The 19,603-nt window shown below is 35.8% G+C and overlaps 1 long non-coding RNA gene across 7 annotated transcripts in view; it reads right to left on the reverse strand.

Annotated features, from left to right (window-relative positions):
- Positions 1-19,603, reverse strand: part of LOC102900328 — a 57,670-nt gene that overhangs the window by 14,055 nt on the left and 24,012 nt on the right. For 4 of the 7 annotated variants that reach the window (XR_002161412.3, XR_890668.4, XR_006583719.1 and 1 more), the window contains exons 3-4: positions 6,809-6,989; positions 720-838 (exon numbers count right to left, since the gene is read on the reverse strand). This is a non-coding gene — a long non-coding RNA (uncharacterized LOC102900328). Of the gene's footprint in view, positions 1-719; positions 839-3,750; positions 3,917-6,808; positions 6,990-19,603 lie in introns of all 7 variants that reach the window. The other 3 variants (XR_006583721.1, XR_006583720.1, XR_002744789.2) reach the window with 2 other exon arrangements.

Here is a 19,603-nt window from a genome sequence, read left to right on the forward strand (position 1 = left end):
AACTTAATCAGACATAGAATTCATACGTTTCTGTCTCCCTGTCTCTCTCTCTCTCTCTCTCTCTCTCTCTCTCTCTCTCTCTCTCCTTCTCTCTCCTTCTCTCTCTCTCTCTCTCTCTCTCTCTCTCTTTTTAGGTTTAGGTTTAGGACCTCAAATTAAAATTGTAAAGTACTGCTGAAAGTCAAGATAAGTTAGAAAATGACATTAAGTCTCATAGTATCTGGACACTTGCCTCTTTTTCTTGCTTACTTGACTATAAGGTAAGCAGTGCACATTAATTTAGATAGATAGATAGATAGATAGATAGATAGATAGATAGATAGAGATGTAGATATAGTTATAGATATAGATATAGATAGTACTATAGTCCAGTGAAAAGACATGGGCCAGAAATCAAGAAACTGTCTCCACTTTTATCTCTGGCATAACTAGGTGTATGAGCTAACACACATCATTTCCTCCATGGTAAAATATGTACTCTAATATACTTGCTTTAAATTTTTATGAGGTTAAACTAAGATATTGGATCCAAAACTATTTTGTTTTAAATAAGCCTGTGTACTGTGCAAATTCAGGTGGAGGTAGCAAGTTGTATTATAAAGTATAAGAGAAAAAAAAAGTAAATTAGTTGAGAAGGAGTAAATAGAACAAAAGCATCTCCAATAAATAATTATCTTCTCAATTAAGTTTGCAGTATGATATTTCTAAATAAATCTTACCTATACCTAGTCTCTTTTGGAGGTCAGTGAATGAATACCGATTGCAGCATGTAATTACTGATGATGATACTGATGACGAATGGAGCATATAGTTGACACTCATGTAAGGGCTGGAATATCTAACAGGATGATGGAGACAAAGTAAATATTGTGAATATCTAGGAGGTCCTTCTAGTTCTGAAAGCATACCCTAAAATTTTTGAAGTTTATTTTTCTTTAAGCTCAGGCTCTTACAGAGCCTAGAAAAATATTATTAAAAATGTAAAGTCATAATAGCAAATAAAGAGATTATAAAAATTATGTTCAATGGAAAATTCCAAACAATATATAGCTATATTATAGTATGTATCTCAAGTTAATTTCCCTAATCTTTTAAAATATTTCTAAAACAAGGAGTGACTTCTTTTCATTCTTTTTTAAAAAAATTTTTAATGTTTATTTATTTTGAGAGAGACAGACAGACAGAGCACGAGCCAGGGAGGGGCAGAGAGAGAGGCAGACACAGAATCCGAAGCAGACTCCAGGCTCTGAGCTGTCAGCACAGAGCTTTACATACATACTTTACATAATATCTAAAAATCATCTTTAAAAAATGAATTGCTGAGTTGTACTTGTTCTGTGGTATTTTACACTTGATCCCTTTGAAGCAGGGATCCCCAAGTCTCCTTTATATCCACATATTGCTAAAGACTGTTTTTTGGTGCTTTTCCAGATATTGCATGTACCTTTCAGTTTTAAATTTTATTTTGAAAATGTGTGTTTGCTAAATTATAGAATGTCTAAGGAGGCATTTAAATTCAAACTACTGTATTGGGATATTTGGAGCAAAATTATAATTGTATTTTTTATGCTGTCTTTTCCTTTGGCATCTCAGGAAAATCCATGTCTGATGCAGTCTACATACTGCAAGAAAGAATAGTATGTCTTCTCAGTAATTTATCACTTTCTGTATGATGGAAAGCCTCATTTTCTAAAAGAAATATCAGAAAAGTGAAGGAAAGCACTTTGTGCATTATTATATCATTTTATCTAGAACAAAAAGAATGGTTTAATACTTCCTGTAATTCCACTTTTTCCTTCTGCATACAAAGTAAGTAACACAAGTTCAAGATTAACAGATCCTAATTGAAATGCTAAAAGACAAATATACAGTGTAATTATCCAGTTTGAAGTTTAACATTTTTGAAGATATTTCAATGTGAAAAAATCTGTTCAGAGACTTCTTAACACATGTCATATTATAGAAAGAAATGAGCACTGATTTTTCTAGATATTTTCAGTGCCTAACAAAATATGGTATTTTATCTTGACATTGTAACCAAGCACCATATTTTTTAACAGATGCCATTTCTCTTCTGATTACTGTATCCCATTATGAATTACCTCAGTTGGGAAGAGGAGGGGGAAAGTTTTTCATCAAAAAATATATCTATGCACCTGAAATACACTATGTTCTGAAGATAATGTACACATACAATAATCCATCTTTGCCAAATTGAAAAATCATCAAACCTTTAGAGCAGAAATACTGAGGTCTTGGGAGACACCATAAAACCATTAGAGTGGTATATTTGTACTTGGAAAGATAGTATTCTTCTACCCCAATAAAACCTTTTCATATCTCCAAACAATAATGGCAGCAATGTAAATTGAATTATCTATAAAATATTATGTTTTTATTATAGCATTGCTAAAAAGATTTTCCAGGCTACAACGTTGTTAGAAAGTGCTATTATGCCGTACGTACCAAGGCTTCTAATTAGACTTGTCAATCATTGATTGATTATCACTATAAGATGAAAGAGTAACTGCATCCCAACAATTATATTATCTTAAGGGTACAAAATGCAATGTTCTGCTCTCGGCTGTTAGCAAGATTTCACTGAGTGAAGGTCTGTTCTATCACCACAGGCTGTTCAAAGGCCCTTCTGAGCACCCAAATGGCACATTAAGCTCTAGAAATATTGCCGCTCAAAAGAAAATGCCTACTAGAGTGAAATTGACTAAATTTTAATTGATGAATAAGAAATCACATGGCATTCTAGTTTCACATTCTGTAATTTTAGAAAATATGGTCCATAGAAACATGCAAAATTTCCCTAAGTGTTTCCATACTTCATATGGTTCCCTTCTCATCCCTCCTCACTTCTCTCTCCCCGTTGACTCTGTTTTTCCACATGTAAATACTTCCACTTCTGTGAGGAGATACATGTGTTTCATATACTGAACTTTGCTTTTTGGCTTTTTAGAATTTTAAAATATGCAGTGGATATTTATATTTCTAAATATATTCTAACAACATAAATACTCTTTTCTCCTTTTCCTAAAGATGAAATATTGTCAAATCAATAATTATTTAATAATGACTCAAGATTAATTATTAAATATTTTTTTTCATCCCAAAACATACTCTTTGGGGATTATAAACTTTCTAGTAACATTGCTGTAGGTGTATCTTTCAAATTCCAAAGTCAAGAATATGGTTTAGGAGACGTATGTGATTTAGGGACTCCTATAAGTGCTGTAGTTGCAAATATTTGGGGGAAAAACAAATAACTGATTTGAAATATGGAAGAGAGTCTTTAAGTTAGAGAGTTATTTTGAACTTATTTTTTTTTGTTTTTATTGTATTATATATATATTTTTATTATTATTATTATTATTATTATTATTATTATTATTTTAGAGAGAGAGAGAGTGGGGGAAGGGCAGAGGGAGAGAGAATGAGAATCCCAAGCAGGCTCCATGCTCAGCATGAAGCCTCATGTGGGGCTTGATCCCACAACCCTGAGATCATGACCTGAACTAAAATCAACAGTCAGACACTCAGTTGACTGAGCTACCCAAGCTCCCCTAACCTTTTTTGTTTTCAGCTTTTCCAATAAGGAATATTGGATGACATCCTAGTTACTACTGCTGTGAAACAAACCACTCAAAACTGGGAGTAGAAAATAACACTATTTTATTACACTTCAGGATTCTGTAAGCCAAGAAATAGGACAGAACACTGCTTCACAGTGTCGGGGCTTACCTGGGAATATTTGAACAGCAGGGGACTGGGATCATCTAGAGCTTTCTTCTCAGGCCTTTCTTATACCAGGGATAGGATGACTCAATGGATAGGCATAACTGGATCTGTCAATTGGAACACCTACAAGAAGCTTTCTATGTGGCTTGATATTCTCATAATATAATGGCTGGGTTCCAAGAAAGAATGTGATATGAATGAGCATGAGAATGTGGAAGAAGCCACATGAGTTTTCACAAACTAATCCTAGTCACATAGGACCACTTCTGCTGGGCTCTGTTACTTGAAGCAAATGCACACCTTACCCATAATCATGGCAAGGGGACATAAAATGACCTCTCATGGAAGGAGGCTGAAGTAATTTACCATGATTTTTAAAAGCCAACAAAATTTCATCTGGCCACAAATTATTTATATTTATCACATATGAAAAATAGAATCAGGCTCTGTCAAGACTTTAAAAATGCCTAAACTCTTTATGGGACTAGGTTCAAAATTGAGCCAAGATTTTGTCATCTAAATACAGTCCAGGTATGGATGATGCTCCTCAGTGTGATCCCTCTAGTATAGTCCTTGAGTTTAGTTTTTCTTGGTCTTAAAGCTGGTGAACTAAAGAAATGTGCTATCTTGTTTCACACACCCAAGTACAATAGTAAGGTAGGCATAGGGTAACTGCAAGTGGCACTCCTACTCAGAGATGGACATGAGAAGGACAGGAAGTACATAGCAGTCACTGTCCCATAGCTTTTCTAAGATTCAGCCACTAAGAGTTGCCAATTTCTAGATTACAGCCCAGTCCTATCTCCTGGCCCATGGTTATGGAATTCTCCATGACTATGAGCTCCCTCCGGGTTCTTGTTCTGTCCTCTGTCCTGTGAAAGGCAACCCATACGTGCACCTGTGCAGTTGTTTCAACCTAAGTCCTGCCTGGAAAAATAGGGGAAGAGGGGTTCAGAGCCTTTTTTTTTTTTGCCCTGTCTCTGTCTCTTTCCATCTAAGCTGCTCTAATTTTTTTTTTAATTTTATATGGTTTTTTTTTCTTGTGTGCTGATTTGTCATTTACTGCATTAGACAAAAGCCACACCTACTAATTTTTCTTTCTTGTGCTCCCTGTAAAGGTGCTATGACAAAAATCCCTATGAGTCTTAGAACCCTTGGTGTTCAACAAAACAAACTTAAGAGAGACTTTTTATACACTGAAAGTGTTTATGCTGCACACCTTAAATCTTTCAGAAGTGTTACAAAGTATGTTATAGTCATCCATTGCTTAATTTTTATCCTGAAACCATATTTTGCTGATGGTATCCTGGATTTGCCTTGAGGCCTTTCAGTACTTGGAAATACTCAGCTGGTGGTAGTGGGTGTGGTAGCCATAAAAACGTGCCACTCAGATGTCTTGCCAGGTGAAGCTCATTGACAGATAATCCCAGCTGTGACACACAGAATCTACTATGTAAGTAATAAGGCCATGTTTCCCATGGGCTGTTCTCAGTGACTAAGTGTGGCAAGGGTACTAAATTAAGCATATTCCTGTAAGAGGAAATACTCTCCTAATGGGGGACTTTGGCTTGACGACTCCTTATCTGCCCAGCAGAAATTTCTTAGGACTGCACTATAGTTGGGTAATCTGCCTCTCCAATACTTTCTCTCTCTCTCCTTCACAGTGGACAGACCTGCATCACAATCAGATGTTTTTTTTTTTTTTTTTCCCATCTCCTATGGCTTCCCCACTCTTTCCCCTCACAGTATTTACTTGAGTAAATCTCTTGCATATTTAATCCCTTCTTTCTGTCTGTTTCTTAGAATAACTTACACACATAATACTGAAAGTAAGAATTTCACAGTGGAGGCCAGGTAGAAAACTCTGAAACTACCCCCAACTCCTGACCTTTACGAGAGTAAATCAAAAACAGTATCATATCCTGGAATGAATAGAGTTTAAAACTAAAGACCAAAAGAATGCAAGGGTGATGGTCTTATTATATATAACCTCCATTTAATTCACCAGTATGACCACTCCAAAAACTTGATGGATTCTGAATAATGACTGTAGACTACTGAAGGCTTAACCAAGGACAGCTGCTGCTCCAGATGTGATATCATTGCATGAACAAATTAGCAAGAGTTCAGGTACTCTGCATGTGACCACTAATTTGACAACTGTATTAGTTTCAGATTAGAAAAGGCTATCAAACAGTTTGCATTCATGTCAGTTAGATAACAACATTCATTTACAGTTCGCCTCAGGACTATGTTAATATTCTTACTTTCTGCCATACTATAGTCCGAAGATAATACTTATGCCTAGACATCCCAAAGAATATTACACAGATCATTACATTGATTATGCCATACTGGTGGACAAAATGAGTAAGAGGTGGCTGGCAGCCTACAGGCCAGGTAAAGTCACATGAGCCTCAGAAGCTGAGACATAACAGCTACAGAATTCAGATACCTACCTCTTCAGTGAAATCTTGTCCTCAGAGACATGCCAGGTATTTCCTTCAAAATAAAAGATGCTTTCTTGCATCTTGTGTGCTCTACCACACAGCATATGGTAATAAGCCCCTTAGAGTTCTGGAGACAACATCTATTACACTTAAGAATACTTCTTCACCCCATCTACAGAATAATATGGAACACTAGCTTTTTGTGGGTCCTGCAAGCAAGCATTTTTGTTACTTGTAGTGTGACCAGCTACCTCAGTGTTCCTGGCCTGGGACATGAGACTTTCAATGCTAAAACCAAGAAAGCCTTAGAGAAACCAATGTGGCTGGTCACCATAGTTGGAGTATAAAATCTGACAGACACTGTAGTGTTGGAGGCATCAGCAGTGGGAAAAATGTGGGATAAAACTCATGGTAAGCCTGAGTGAAAGTATAAAATTTCAGACCCCTGGAAGTATGGGAAAAAGTGATGCCAGAGAATTATACCCCATCTGAGAAGCAGTTCCTGTTGTATGTGTTACTTATTATGATAGAGATAAAATGCTTGACCTTGGAGCATAAATTGACTGTGAATTTGGAACTTCCTATTATGAGATGGATTCTATCAGACTCACCAAGTCAGAGGTGGACAGATTCAGAAGCAGAATATCCAGGCTTGGAACAAAACACAAACAGAGGACATGAATAAGCTGCATGAGTGGGAAGTACACATCCTCATGTCACCCTTCATATTTGCAATAGCACCTTGCTCCAGCTTTCACTATGGCTTCCGTATGGGGGATCTTGTAAGACTAACTGAAAAAGAAGAAAATCCCACTTTAGTTCATGAACAAGTTAGCTCAGTCACAGAATTTGGAGATTTTTATACCACATGTTAATGCTTACCACCATGGAAATGACAATGAAGAAACAAGACACCAAATGAGTTGGCCAGTTGACAACAGCCAACCTTCATCACCATGCACTCTAGAACTACAATGATGTAGTGCTCATGATAGGAATTGTTATGGTAGCAAAGACAAAAACTACATATAGGATCAAAAACACTGATTCCCACTTACCAAGGTAATCTAGCGACTGCTGCCTTCGAACGTCTAATTTATCAGTGATAGAAATCAATGCCTAGCTGCCAATATGGCACTATTCCCTCATGGAGACAAACCATGCACTTGAAAGCAAATCAGCTGCATTAGGCCATTTTGATCCTGAAAAGGCCAATGGTTCATCATCATAGGTATATAGACTTATTATGAATATGGGTTTGCATTTCCTTCTAGAAAAGTGTGAGTTAACAACATTATTCAAATGCTTATGGGATGCCATACAGGGGAACATCTGGCCTGGGGACATACTTCATAGCAATAGAGATGCTAGAGTAGGCTTATGACCATAGGATCCACTGGCTTTGTCACATGTCACACTCTCCAGAATAGATGGATAGGTAGAATGCAGAAGCAGTCTTCTAAAAACACAGTGAAAGCATAGAGTTAGAGTAAACACTTAAAAAGATGGGAGTGTACCATGGGGCATTTGACAACACTTGGGATATTTTATATCTAGAGACCAGTATGTGAAAGAGTATTTCTAAGAATAATTGGGTTTTATTCAATAATTACTTTTTATAAGTGTATTTATTTATTTTGAGAGAGAGAGAGAGCACACACAAGCAGGGGAGGGGCAGAGAGAGAGGGACAGAGAGAACCCCCATAGAGCCCGACTTGGGGCTACAACCCACAAACCATGAGATCATGACCTTAGCCGAAACCAAGAGTCAGATATTTAACCAACTAAGCCACCCAGGCACTGCAATAATTACTTTTTACTCAATGAGGACATAGATATATGCGGAATGCAGGTGATGGACTTGTGTACTTCCTGGCCTTCCTTTGTTCCATCGCAACTGTGAATGGGCATGTGTAACAACCTCAGCTTCTCAGAAATTAAGGTTTAGTCACTAGTGGGCCACCAAAGCAGCCAAGAAAATTCTGAGAGTGAGAGTTGTTTAGGATGGGTAGTGGAGAAGGGAGAGGACTCCTCTTGATGGCTCCAAGATAGGCTACTATGGTTGGAGCTATAGTTCATCTCCCCTTCTAAGTTTACTCTCAGGAAAAAGAGGTCCCAGGGAACCACAGAGAAGTGCTCCTGGAACATGTAGAGAAGTATACTGTGCAGTGTAAGCAGTGAACTGTGGTTGCTAAGAAAGTGCAAAACCCATATTTCCTGCTGCGGGGATTCTAATTGACAGATGACCGCCATCTGTTGGTACCAGCATTTTTGTACCACAATCTTAATTCGCAGCAACTTTGGCCTGGCTAAAATTTCTTAGAACTTCACTATAGTCTTAAGATTCTGCTTCTGCATATGCAGTCTTCTTTCCTTTCCTCTCTCCCTTATAGGTGTCATGCCTGCATGACAGTCTACCACCTCTCCCTCCCTCCCTAGGCTCCCTTCTCTTTTTCCCTCACAGCTATTTCCACCACCACCACCCCTCCCCCACCATAAATCTATTGCAGTCTAATCCTATTTTGACATCTGCTTCTTGGAGGATCTGCACTGGGGGTGAGTTCTTATATTTTGAAACCAGAAAAATCCTGATTCTCATATTTTCTCTATGTTCTACCTGAAAAACTAAGTTAAGTTCTATTTCATCATTCGGTATTCTCATTTTATGATGCACAGTTTCAGAATATAATTGACTTTGAACATGTTGCCTAAAAATCTCCTTAGCTGGATCTCTCATGTCATTAGTTACTTTGTCTATTTTCCATATTACTGCAGGTGCCAGTTTTGCTTAATTCCTCATCAGTATGTAACAAGGAATCTGTTTTCCTCCAGGTTCTAATAACAGCTTCCTTACTTAATTTTAAGCCTTCCCAACAGCCTCCTCAAGGCCTATTCAAGCGTCTTCCAAGACCCAGTTCCAAGGCTAACAACGTATGTTTTCAATGTTGGCTTTTGTGTTTTATTTTATTTTATTATTATTTTTATTTATTTTTTGAGAGAGAGAGAGTGCACGCGCGAGTGAACAAGGGACAGAGAGGGAGAGAAAGAGAGAGAGAATCCCACAAGGGACACAGAGAGAGGGAGACAAAGATAATCTCAAAGCTGAGCTGAGCTCACTCGATATGATGAGGGGCTCAAGCTCAACGGGAATGGGGCTGGAGCTCACCCAGTACGGGGCTCAAACTCATGAACCTATGAGACCATGACCTGAGCTGAAGTCTCATGCTTAACCAACTGAGCCACCCAGGTGCCCCTTGCTTTATATCCTCGATTTTTGAGTTTTGTTTTGCATTTCTTTTTTGTTTTATGACTTCACCCCCACTTCAAAGTATCACATTCCATTTCAATTAGTATTGCTGTATAAGAACCCATTTCAAACTAAGGATATACAGCAAGTATTGTACTATGTTCATGCATTCACTCTTGCTTTTCCCTCATGTTCACAGTAAATCCAAACGCACTCAATATCAGAGAGAGTGCATAGACCTTACTGATCAATAGGAAAAGTGCCAACAAAAGAGCCCCATTTATTAAAATGTCCATAGATGATATTTATCAACTGATGACTATTTTGAAAATGTGTAACATTAATGAAAGAAAATGCGTGATGTTAACAACCTAGGGAAAATTTTCAGACTTACAAAAGTATTCATTAACCCTTCCTACACTTAAGATTCTTCTTTCTATCACTTGCTACTACTTCCCTTTCAGTACTGAAAAGCAAATGTCTTTAAAACTGGTTCTCTACTATCCAGGGACATGTTTTTTTCTCTACTAATGATCTTACAGTATTTTCTGTTATGTTAACTCAAATCCAAAGTTTTCAAACTTCCCTTGTCTCTGCCTTGAAATTTGATTCTTAGCTTCCTCTTAACACCAGTCCGCTGTTTTAGAAAGTTCAGCCTTCCCTATATGCCTTCATAATGTGTAAGTGAAATGGATGTTGTCTTTCTTCTCCATCACTCTAAATCTCATGTTTGCTATGACAAATGGTTAAAAACCTAACTTTTCCCAAAAGATTTTCCTAACTCACTTTCTCACACAGGTCTTTCTCTTTAAATTTCTAAGTCTCCACGATACATATGACAGAGTATGTTTTCTAATTACATATCCTGTTAGTAAATGAGAATAAAACACACATACCTATTAATTTTAATTTATTTAAAATCTATTTCTGGATTAATAAATTAATTTTGTTTTCTTGGGCATTTTTGTACATTTGATTTTTTTTTTCCTCTAATTCATGGTGTTGATCTTCCTCAGAAGTTTGCTGGTCATTAGTTGTGTGCTTTAGTCTGGGGACAGAATTCTTCCATTTGTCTTCTGGGCTGCCTGATCTCCCTTGTGGGCTATGACATTCTATTTGGGTCCTTAGCTTATTGGTTGTGGTAAATTTCACTTGGATGCCTTTAAAAAATGTTGCACAAATTCAGTGCCTCTGAGCAGTCCTCTTTATTTTGGTCAAGGCTGTACGCTCATTGACCTGTTTCTATGTTTCTTTTCTTTTAATTTTTTTTTAGATTGGAGATGGTGAGCAGTGATTTACAATGTTTGAACCATCTGCCATTTTGATAGAGAAATTGTCCACTGTATATACTTTATTTTATCTTCCATATCACTGACAGGGATCATATTTGCATCATCTTGGCTTACACAGTAGCTAAAAGAGTATCTTAAATGTGGCAAATGTTCAATGAATGTTTTTTAGTATATGTGCTGCCGAAGCGAGCATTCAATGAATGTTTTTTGAATGATTTAATTAAACATCTTAGTTCTAATTCATGTTTTAATTCTGACATTATCTTGGGAATATAGTTTTAACCTGAAATGAAACCACAGTATCCCTTTGGATGTAAAATATAAGAAAATATTCATAACCAGAGACAAATTTGGGAATTAGGTTTCACTTCAGAGAAAATTACAGTGTTAGATTCAATCTAAATTTCTATAGCATTTCAGCTTAGACTGGTTTTACCTCTTTATGAAAAAAAAAAGATTTATAAACCAACTAATTTTTTTTAAGTATTGTCCTGGATGCTGAGTTTATAGAAATAAACAAAATTCAAAAAAAAATCCCGTCATCAAGGAGTACATTTGTGTTAGAGCACAGAGATGTTTTCAAGGAGGCAAGTATGGCTGGAACAGGAGTGCCAGCATAATACCAGATGGTGAGGACAGAGAGATCATGAAGGAAAGATTTTGCAGAAACTTTTAGGCCATTGTGAAGATTTTGGATTTTAATCTGAGCTATATGGGGGGACCACAGGAAGGTTTTGATAGGGGAGTGGCATCATTTTATTTAAATTTTAGCAGAATCACCCTAGCTGCTATGTAGATGTCAGCCTGCTGAGTAGATATTATTCTGAAAGAGGTAAGAGTAAAAGCCTGAGATCCAGTTAGGGTGCCATTGTTGTTAAACAGGTAAGCAATGATGGGTGCTTGGTTTAGGAATAATAGTAATAAAAGAGGGAAGAAGTGGGCAGATTCTGGGCTATCAACTGAAACATGAAGGACCAAAGGAGAAATGAGTTGTGGAGAAAGATAAGTACGTATTTTTTTTAAATGTCTCAGAAGTAATATGTTTTATTAACTGAAACCATAGGATAAAAAATTCTTCCAACCACAAGAAGATATCTCTCTTCAATTTCAGGAGACATTTCAATTTCCAAGCTTTTCCTAGAATGGAATGATTGTTACAGGGACAAGTGCTTTGAATAATATTGTTCCCTAGTCCTTCTATGCAGTGTTCATCACCTTCATTTACTTTTTTACTGTCCTGTAGGAGTCATTCTCAAACTTTTTGATCTCAGGACACTTTTACCATCTCAGAAATTATTGAGGACTCTGGGTCCAGCAATGAGTCAGAAACCTCTTACAGTAATTTAAATAGTGGAAGTTCAATGTAAATAATTATTATCAAGCTTTTATACTAGATTAAATATAAAGATAGAGTTAGTTACCTGTCTATCTTTATATGTACTATATAAAGTCTAAGGGTACCTTGGGACTGAGAGAGAGTTCCCCAAAAAGAACAAACTTGAAAAGGGAATCCTGTCCCCAAGGTTGGGACTCAGACCTTGTTGAAGTTCTAAAAAACCAACTAGATAGTAGAATTTTGCTCAGTTGTCTGGAAGAGCTGTTCCAGAGTCACTGGACAAAGTGAAAGATCCCTCTGAGGAGCAGGTGAGCTGAAGCTAGTAGCCAGGCTTGTAGAGGAAGTCAGAGTATCACTGCCAGAACTGCCGAAACCAGGGGCTAGACAGGCCTCCTCTTTACAAACCTAGTAGACTCTGTGCATTCCTGGGCTGTGTGCAATACAGGTAGGGTGATCTGCTCACTAAATAGCAGATTGATGGGACCTCTGGCATGTGCGCGTGCAGAGCTAAAGCGAGGATGAAAAGAGTAGTGATCTGGGCTGGGCTGCAGATGTTGTGGTGTCTGGGGGTCCTGACTACATCACTGCTGCCTGACATTGAAAGCTACAGAAAGCATGTTCTCCAGAAATCTGGCAATGAAACTCCTCCACCTCTAGTGTCACTCCAGTGTTCTTATAAACCAACCTTAACTTCCCATTGACTGGCAAAGGAGAAATATTTACAAGGAATAACTCTATTATCATAGAGCAGAGTGGATTCAGAGCTGAGAGGCCATAAGTGATAACCGGCACAAAGTCCCAAAGGAACTTTTATTTATGTGGGTTAAATCTAGTATAAATTAAAGCTATAAAATTTTTAAAATATTTTAATAACTTATTTAAGCTGATGATGATAAATCCACTGCATGTCTACATGTAAACACTTTTTATGAAAAAAATATTTTAAAAATTAGAAGAGTGACAGTTTTACATTTTGCAAAGTTCTTTGATGTCTGCTTGAAAAGAAGACAATTGGATTCTTATATCTGCTTCATTCAATCTATTGCAGTATATTGTTTTGGTAGCAGTATTAAAAAAATCAAATTCACTCATAAAAATATATAGTTAGAAAATGGAAGAATATTTTTTGTTTGTTTTGTTTTGTTTAGAGAGAGAGAGACCATGAGCAGGAAAGAAGGGAAAAGTGAGAGAGAGAAAGAGAGAGACAGACAGGGAGAGAATCCCACACAGGCTTCACACTCAGTGCAGAGCCCAATGCAGGGCTTAATTCTACAACCTTGGGATCATGACCTAAACTGAAATCAAGTGTCAGACACTCAACCAACTGAGCCACCCAGGTGCCCCCAAAAATGGAAGAATATTTTAATAGTCTTTTCGTATGATCATGGATAGTCTTCTTTGATATAACACCAAAAACTGATGAGATAGATTCTTGAATATTGATTACACTGCAAAGTCTGAAACCATACTGATTAAAATTTATACTGTATTGCACTAATATTCATTGATCAATATTGCAGTCTGAATGAATGTTACCAATGCATGATTTTATAACAATTTGTTGGTCATTTGGAAAATATAGTTCATTGATTTCTGAAAATCTATTAAATATTGACACATTTCATTACATAATATAAAAAAATCACATTCATTAATAGCAACTTTGATCTCATCAAAGCATATTTAAATATTATAAAGCTGACAAGCTCATAGTGACAGATGAAAGTTTTCCAAAATTTTAATATTCTCTTGAAAACTCAATTTTGTCTCCCTTGTCAGAATATACTATCAGTTACTTTAGTCACTTGTTTATTTTTGAGAAAATCTGACAAATACCCAAGTCAAAATATCCAGAGTTTATCAGTTTGTCATTCTTTTAAGGAAAAATGATGTTTCGTGAAGTTTTTAGCTCAGCTCACAGCCTAATCACACAAGGGCTTTCCTTTAGGTGGCCATCATATTCAGTATGCTGCAGAAGTACTTTAGGCATACTTTCCATTTTGTCCCACAGCATATTAGAAATATGTACTCAAAAGCTGAGATTTAACAAAATATGTACTTTTTACAACTTCACTGAGGACATGTATAACTGAAATTATCATTTAATACCTGCCAAGCTGTAGCAGTTACCACTACAATACTACTTGACTGCTAGTGTATACCTTGATTCCTGCTAAGGTAACAGCAGTTTTGTCCACCGTTGCTTTTAACCATCATTTCTTCTTTTCTTCATCATTTCTTTTCTGTGCTCTTGTAGATGTTTTTAGTGCATGTACCTTACTTGTCCTTGAGTTATGACCAGTTATGTTTCTATCTCTGCCATATTTCTAAGCTCCATGACGTCAGGGTTTGTATTTGATTTTACTCAATATTTTACCCCAACCACCTCAGTGATTTCCATTTAATAGTAATCTAGTAAGTATTGTTTATATGGGTAAATTAACAGATTTTTTTCTCCTAAACTGGAGATAGTATATTTTATAATCCTGTTGATGATCATTCCCATCAAGTCCTTCTGTACTTAAGCTGTCTACAATGTCATGTTGTAATATACGTGTGCATTGTAATTTATATTTACCAATACATAGGAGTAATCGTTTGCCTCACAGGAATATATACACGTGTGTGATTTTATTTTAATTATTAATTTACTTCTCTGTATATTTTATGATAATGGTGTTCCTTATGGACAAGGAATATGTCTTTTTTCTTTCATTTTGAAAGTATAGTGTGTAGTATCTTGTATGTATGAGTGATTCAAAAATTGATTGCTGATGAATAAATAGACATTTTTTGGATAAAAAGCTTATTCACACATAAAAAAGAAAGGCAATAAATGATGCTGGAATCACTAGGATATCACATGAAAAAAAAATAAATCTAGACACAAACCTTACACACTTCACTAAAAATTAACTACAAATGTTTCACAAGCCTACATGCAAAAGCACAACTATAGAACTCCTAGAAGATCACATAGCAGAAAACAGGGATGACCTGGCATTTGGTGATGACTTTTGACATATAACACTAAAGGCAAGATTCACGAAAGAAATGATTGATAAGTTGGAATCCATTAAAATTAAAAACTTCTCTGTAAAGGACATTTTCAAAAGAATGAAAAGACAAAAAACACAGAGAATGAAAAGACAAGCCGCAGATTGGGAGAAAATATTTACAAGACTTGTTTGCTAGAATATTGTTATTCAGAACACACAAAGAATTCTTAAAGCTCAACAGTGAGAAAACAAACAACATGGGCCAAACAAACAACATGTTATTAGAACATGGGCCAAAGGCTTTAACAGACACCTCACCAAAGAAAATGTACAACTGGCAAACAATCGTATGAAAAGATCATTATCGTTGGGAAATGCAAAGTAAAACAACAACGAGATACCACTATACACCTATTAAAATGTCCAAACTCTAGAACACTAACAACACCAAATTCTGGTGAGGGTGTGGAGCAAAAGGAACTCTATTCATTGTTGAGGAGAATGCAAACTGGTATAGTCACTTTGGAAAACAGTTTTGCAGTTTCTTGTAAAACTAAACATACTCTTTCCATACATTGCACAATTATGTGTGCCTTGGCATATACCCCAAAGTGTTAAAAATTTATGTTCACACAAAAACCTGTTCACAAATGTTTATATCAGCCTTATTCATAACTGCCCAAATTTGGATGCAACCAAGATGTAGTTCGGTAGGTGAATGGATAAATAAATTGAGGTACATCCAGACAATGGGCTGTTATTTAGCACACACATACACACAACGGCTATCAAGCCATGAAAATACATGGAGGATATGTAAGTGTACATAACTAAGTGACAGAAGCCAATTTGAGAAGTTTGTATACCAAATAATTTCAAGTATATGATATTTATATATGACATTCTGGAAAAGGCAAAGCTGTGGAGATGGTAAAAAAGATCAGTGGCTGCCAGAGGTTAAGGGAGAATGAAGGATGAATAGAGCACAGAGGATTTTAGGACAGTAAATTACTCTTTATGAAACTATAATGGTGGATACATGTCATTATAAATTTGTCCAATTCCATAGAATGTACAATACCAAGAGTGAATCTTACATTATAACAGTGTGTCAGTGTCAATGTAAGTTTGTCAATTGGCTTGATTATACCATTCTGGGAAGAATGTTGATAATCAAGGAGGCTGTGCATGTATTGGGGCAAGTGGAATATAGAAAATCTCAGTACTTTCTGCACAATTGTTCTTTGAACCTAAAACTACTCTAAAAAATAAACTCTATTAAAATAAAAACAAAGAAGAAAGGGACTTTGCTTGTATGCTGGTGTCCACTGAATATAATCCATACTATATAGATTATAAAACATATTCACACAGAAAATTTTATTTTACCTTATTATAAACCAATTAAGTACAAAATACAGATATTATTAACCATTTCCTTCACTTGTCATAGCTCCACATTCATGCTGTTGTTAACCAGTCCTTCCAATACTGTTAAATGTTATCTTTTGGTAAAGCTTTGGCTGTATAATATATGCAGACAAATGGATGGATTGATAATTAGTTAAACATTTAGATAGCTTAATTACACTGTTAAAATTATTATAGGAACAATAGTCAACATGTATTGACTATGTACAAAAATTGTGCCAAATGCTCAATATTGTCTTATTTATTTTTCTTAAAAACCATGTAAAAAGGTTATATAAGAATATCTATTTTCACATAGGGAAACTGAAGCATAGAAACATCAAGTAAATTTACAGAAAGCCTCACAGCTGTTAGAAGCAGTGTTTGAGCCCATGTACTCATTCTATTATGCTCTTAAATACTCTAATGTCACCCTTTTAGCAAAAATAGTCATTAAATATTATGTTAAAAACATGTTATTTTGCTAAACATTCTAAATCAGACACTGTCTAACCTTTTAATGGTTTATAGCCCAAGATGCCCATTGTGCAAATGTAAAACTTGCAAGTGGAATTTGCATTGGCCCTAATCATTTGTTTTACATGATCGTATGAAATTAAATAATTGTAATGATTTGAATTCCACTAACCCTGCTATTGTAATAGAATAACAACCTACAGGGTCCTCTTTTTACTCACCAGTATTTTCAGGAGTCCCCAAGGAATGCTCATTAAACCTATCTTCTCCCATCAGTTGTTGGCAATTGTGATGGTTCACTTTATGTGTCAACTTCGAGAGTGGTTTTGGATGAAATTAACATTTACATTGGTGAACTTTGGGTAAAGTAGAATGCCTTCCATAGTGTAGGTAGGCCTTTTCAGTTGAGGGGCTGAATAGAACAAGAAGACTGATTTCCCCAAGAAGAGAAAATTCTCCAATAGGCTGCTTTGGATTTCATCTGCACCATCGACTCTCCTAGGTCTTCAGTCTGCTTTCCCACGCTGCAGATTTTGGATTTCAGTCTCCATAATCGTGTGGGCCAATTCCTTACAATAAATTCTTTCCTTTTCTTATGTCTTTTCTTTTCTTTTCTTTTTTCTTTTCTTATTTTCTTTTCTTTCTTTTCTTTTTTTTCTTTTCTTTTCTTCTCTAGAGAACCCGGACTAATATACCAGGCCCCACAATCAATGACCTAGCCTGTCATGGTGCCCTACTTATATGTGGCAATTTGTGACAAACAGAAAAAAAAAAGCCTCTTGCTCTTTTGCAGTATTCTGCTAGAAAGCTCCCAAATCAGAGCTGCTTATAACCCAGTGTTTTACACAGTTTTTCTGTACACTTTTTCTTTTATAGTCTTTTTTCTCCTTGGTATCTATGAGATTGGGCTGAAAGTACTCATCATGGTGTAATCAGAATCACAATTCCCCTTCTACAATGACTCTAGTTTAAACACTTAACTCTCATGCACAGCTATTCCTTCTCTTGGGATGAATTATCTCCTCCTGTTACTGTCAGGTTGGTCTGTTACACTATTTTTCTATGACATGCTTCAGACATTTCTGTTCCCCAGTAGAGTTCTTTCCTAAGGTTCACCTCAGATGTCATGCAAAAGAAATTTTCTTATGGAATGCCTCACCAGGATTCTAAGAATGCCCAAATATGTCTGAATCTCAACAAAGATAACATTACCCAACAAAGTTAACATTTCTGCAGTCTGCTATAATATGCTGCAGAAATATTCCTTACTCTTGTTCTAATTCCAAGGAATTCATATTCTTTGGGAAAATTAACCCTCATGCATCCTACTTCATTTTTTCACTTGACCAGAGGTTCAAAAAGCACCAAACACTAGAAGTTCCCCTAACTTCACATATGGACATGGAAAACTCTAATTTTACCCAAATCATATTTGTGTAAGAAGAATTTTATGAATGAAAGATAAGGAAAAATTCTGTTCTTCTATAAGGGAGTGATTTGATATACATGTACAATGTGTCAGCTGACCAGTAAGCACATATTTATGAGGGCAGTGGGGTAGAATGTGATATTTGAACGGCCCCCCCAATCTGTCATATGTTAATATTAATATTAATTAATAGAATTATAATTATATTAATTATATAATTAATTTTATAATATGTAATTAATTATATACAAATAATTATAATTAATATTAAATAATATCTGTCATATATTAATCATCACTGCATAAAAAGATGAGATTAGGGAGAAAAAAAGCAAGAATAGAAGAATATACATTCTAAAAAGAAGTTCTATTTAATTTTTTGAGACAGTGAACAATGACAGCTAATTAGGGTTTAATGTTTAACTAGGTAAGGTCACAACTGAATTTTTGGTTTTCCTCCTATTATTAAGCCTTCTATAAAAAGGTGGAATTTTAGAACCTATTTGAAGATCAGAGAAGAAAATGAACTTAGAACTCCAGGGGATAAAAAGAAGATTCTCCAGACATTAAGATAACTTCACTACTACCCACTCATTATCTGTCTTATAACAATAGCCACCTAGTCAATGATTCATCCAAACCAAATGTGCAAAGTGTGCAACAAACTTTGAATAAGTCAAAAGACTTATTATACTCCATTTGCTGGTATTAAGATCAAGGTGTTAAAGTTGAGGAAATAGAAAATAAAAGTTGATGGAGAATTCACTGCAGTTGTTAACTCTAAGGGGTTTCCAAGTCAGCCAACCTCAGTCATCTGTTGTTCAAACAAATGTACCTCTATTATGCCCCCAGAACTATGTCTACTGGCCAGAAGGATGCCCTCTAGGTGATATCAGGAGGTAGCAATGATACAGGTCTGATTTGAGCTAAGATACATTTCTACCACATTAATATTGGATGTGTCAGCATTTAACTGATACTATAAAGGACAAGTTTTCTTGTTACTGAATTCTCTACTTATTTTAAAATCTCAAAGTATTATTGTTACAATTATAAGCACGAATTTTTAGCCAGAGAATCCCTCCTTAAAAAAAAAAGGCTGTTAATGATTCTGTATGCTAAAACCTCCACACCTAAAAGTTACAATGTAGTTAATGCCATTATGTTTTCTTAATAACAACTTAGGGATAATATTCTACATTTGAATATCTTCTTA

The sequence above is a fragment of the Felis catus genome, chromosome C1 (assembly GCF_018350175.1).
Source record: "Felis catus isolate Fca126 chromosome C1, F.catus_Fca126_mat1.0, whole genome shotgun sequence".
Classification (NCBI taxonomy): domain Eukaryota; kingdom Metazoa; phylum Chordata; class Mammalia; order Carnivora; family Felidae; genus Felis; species Felis catus.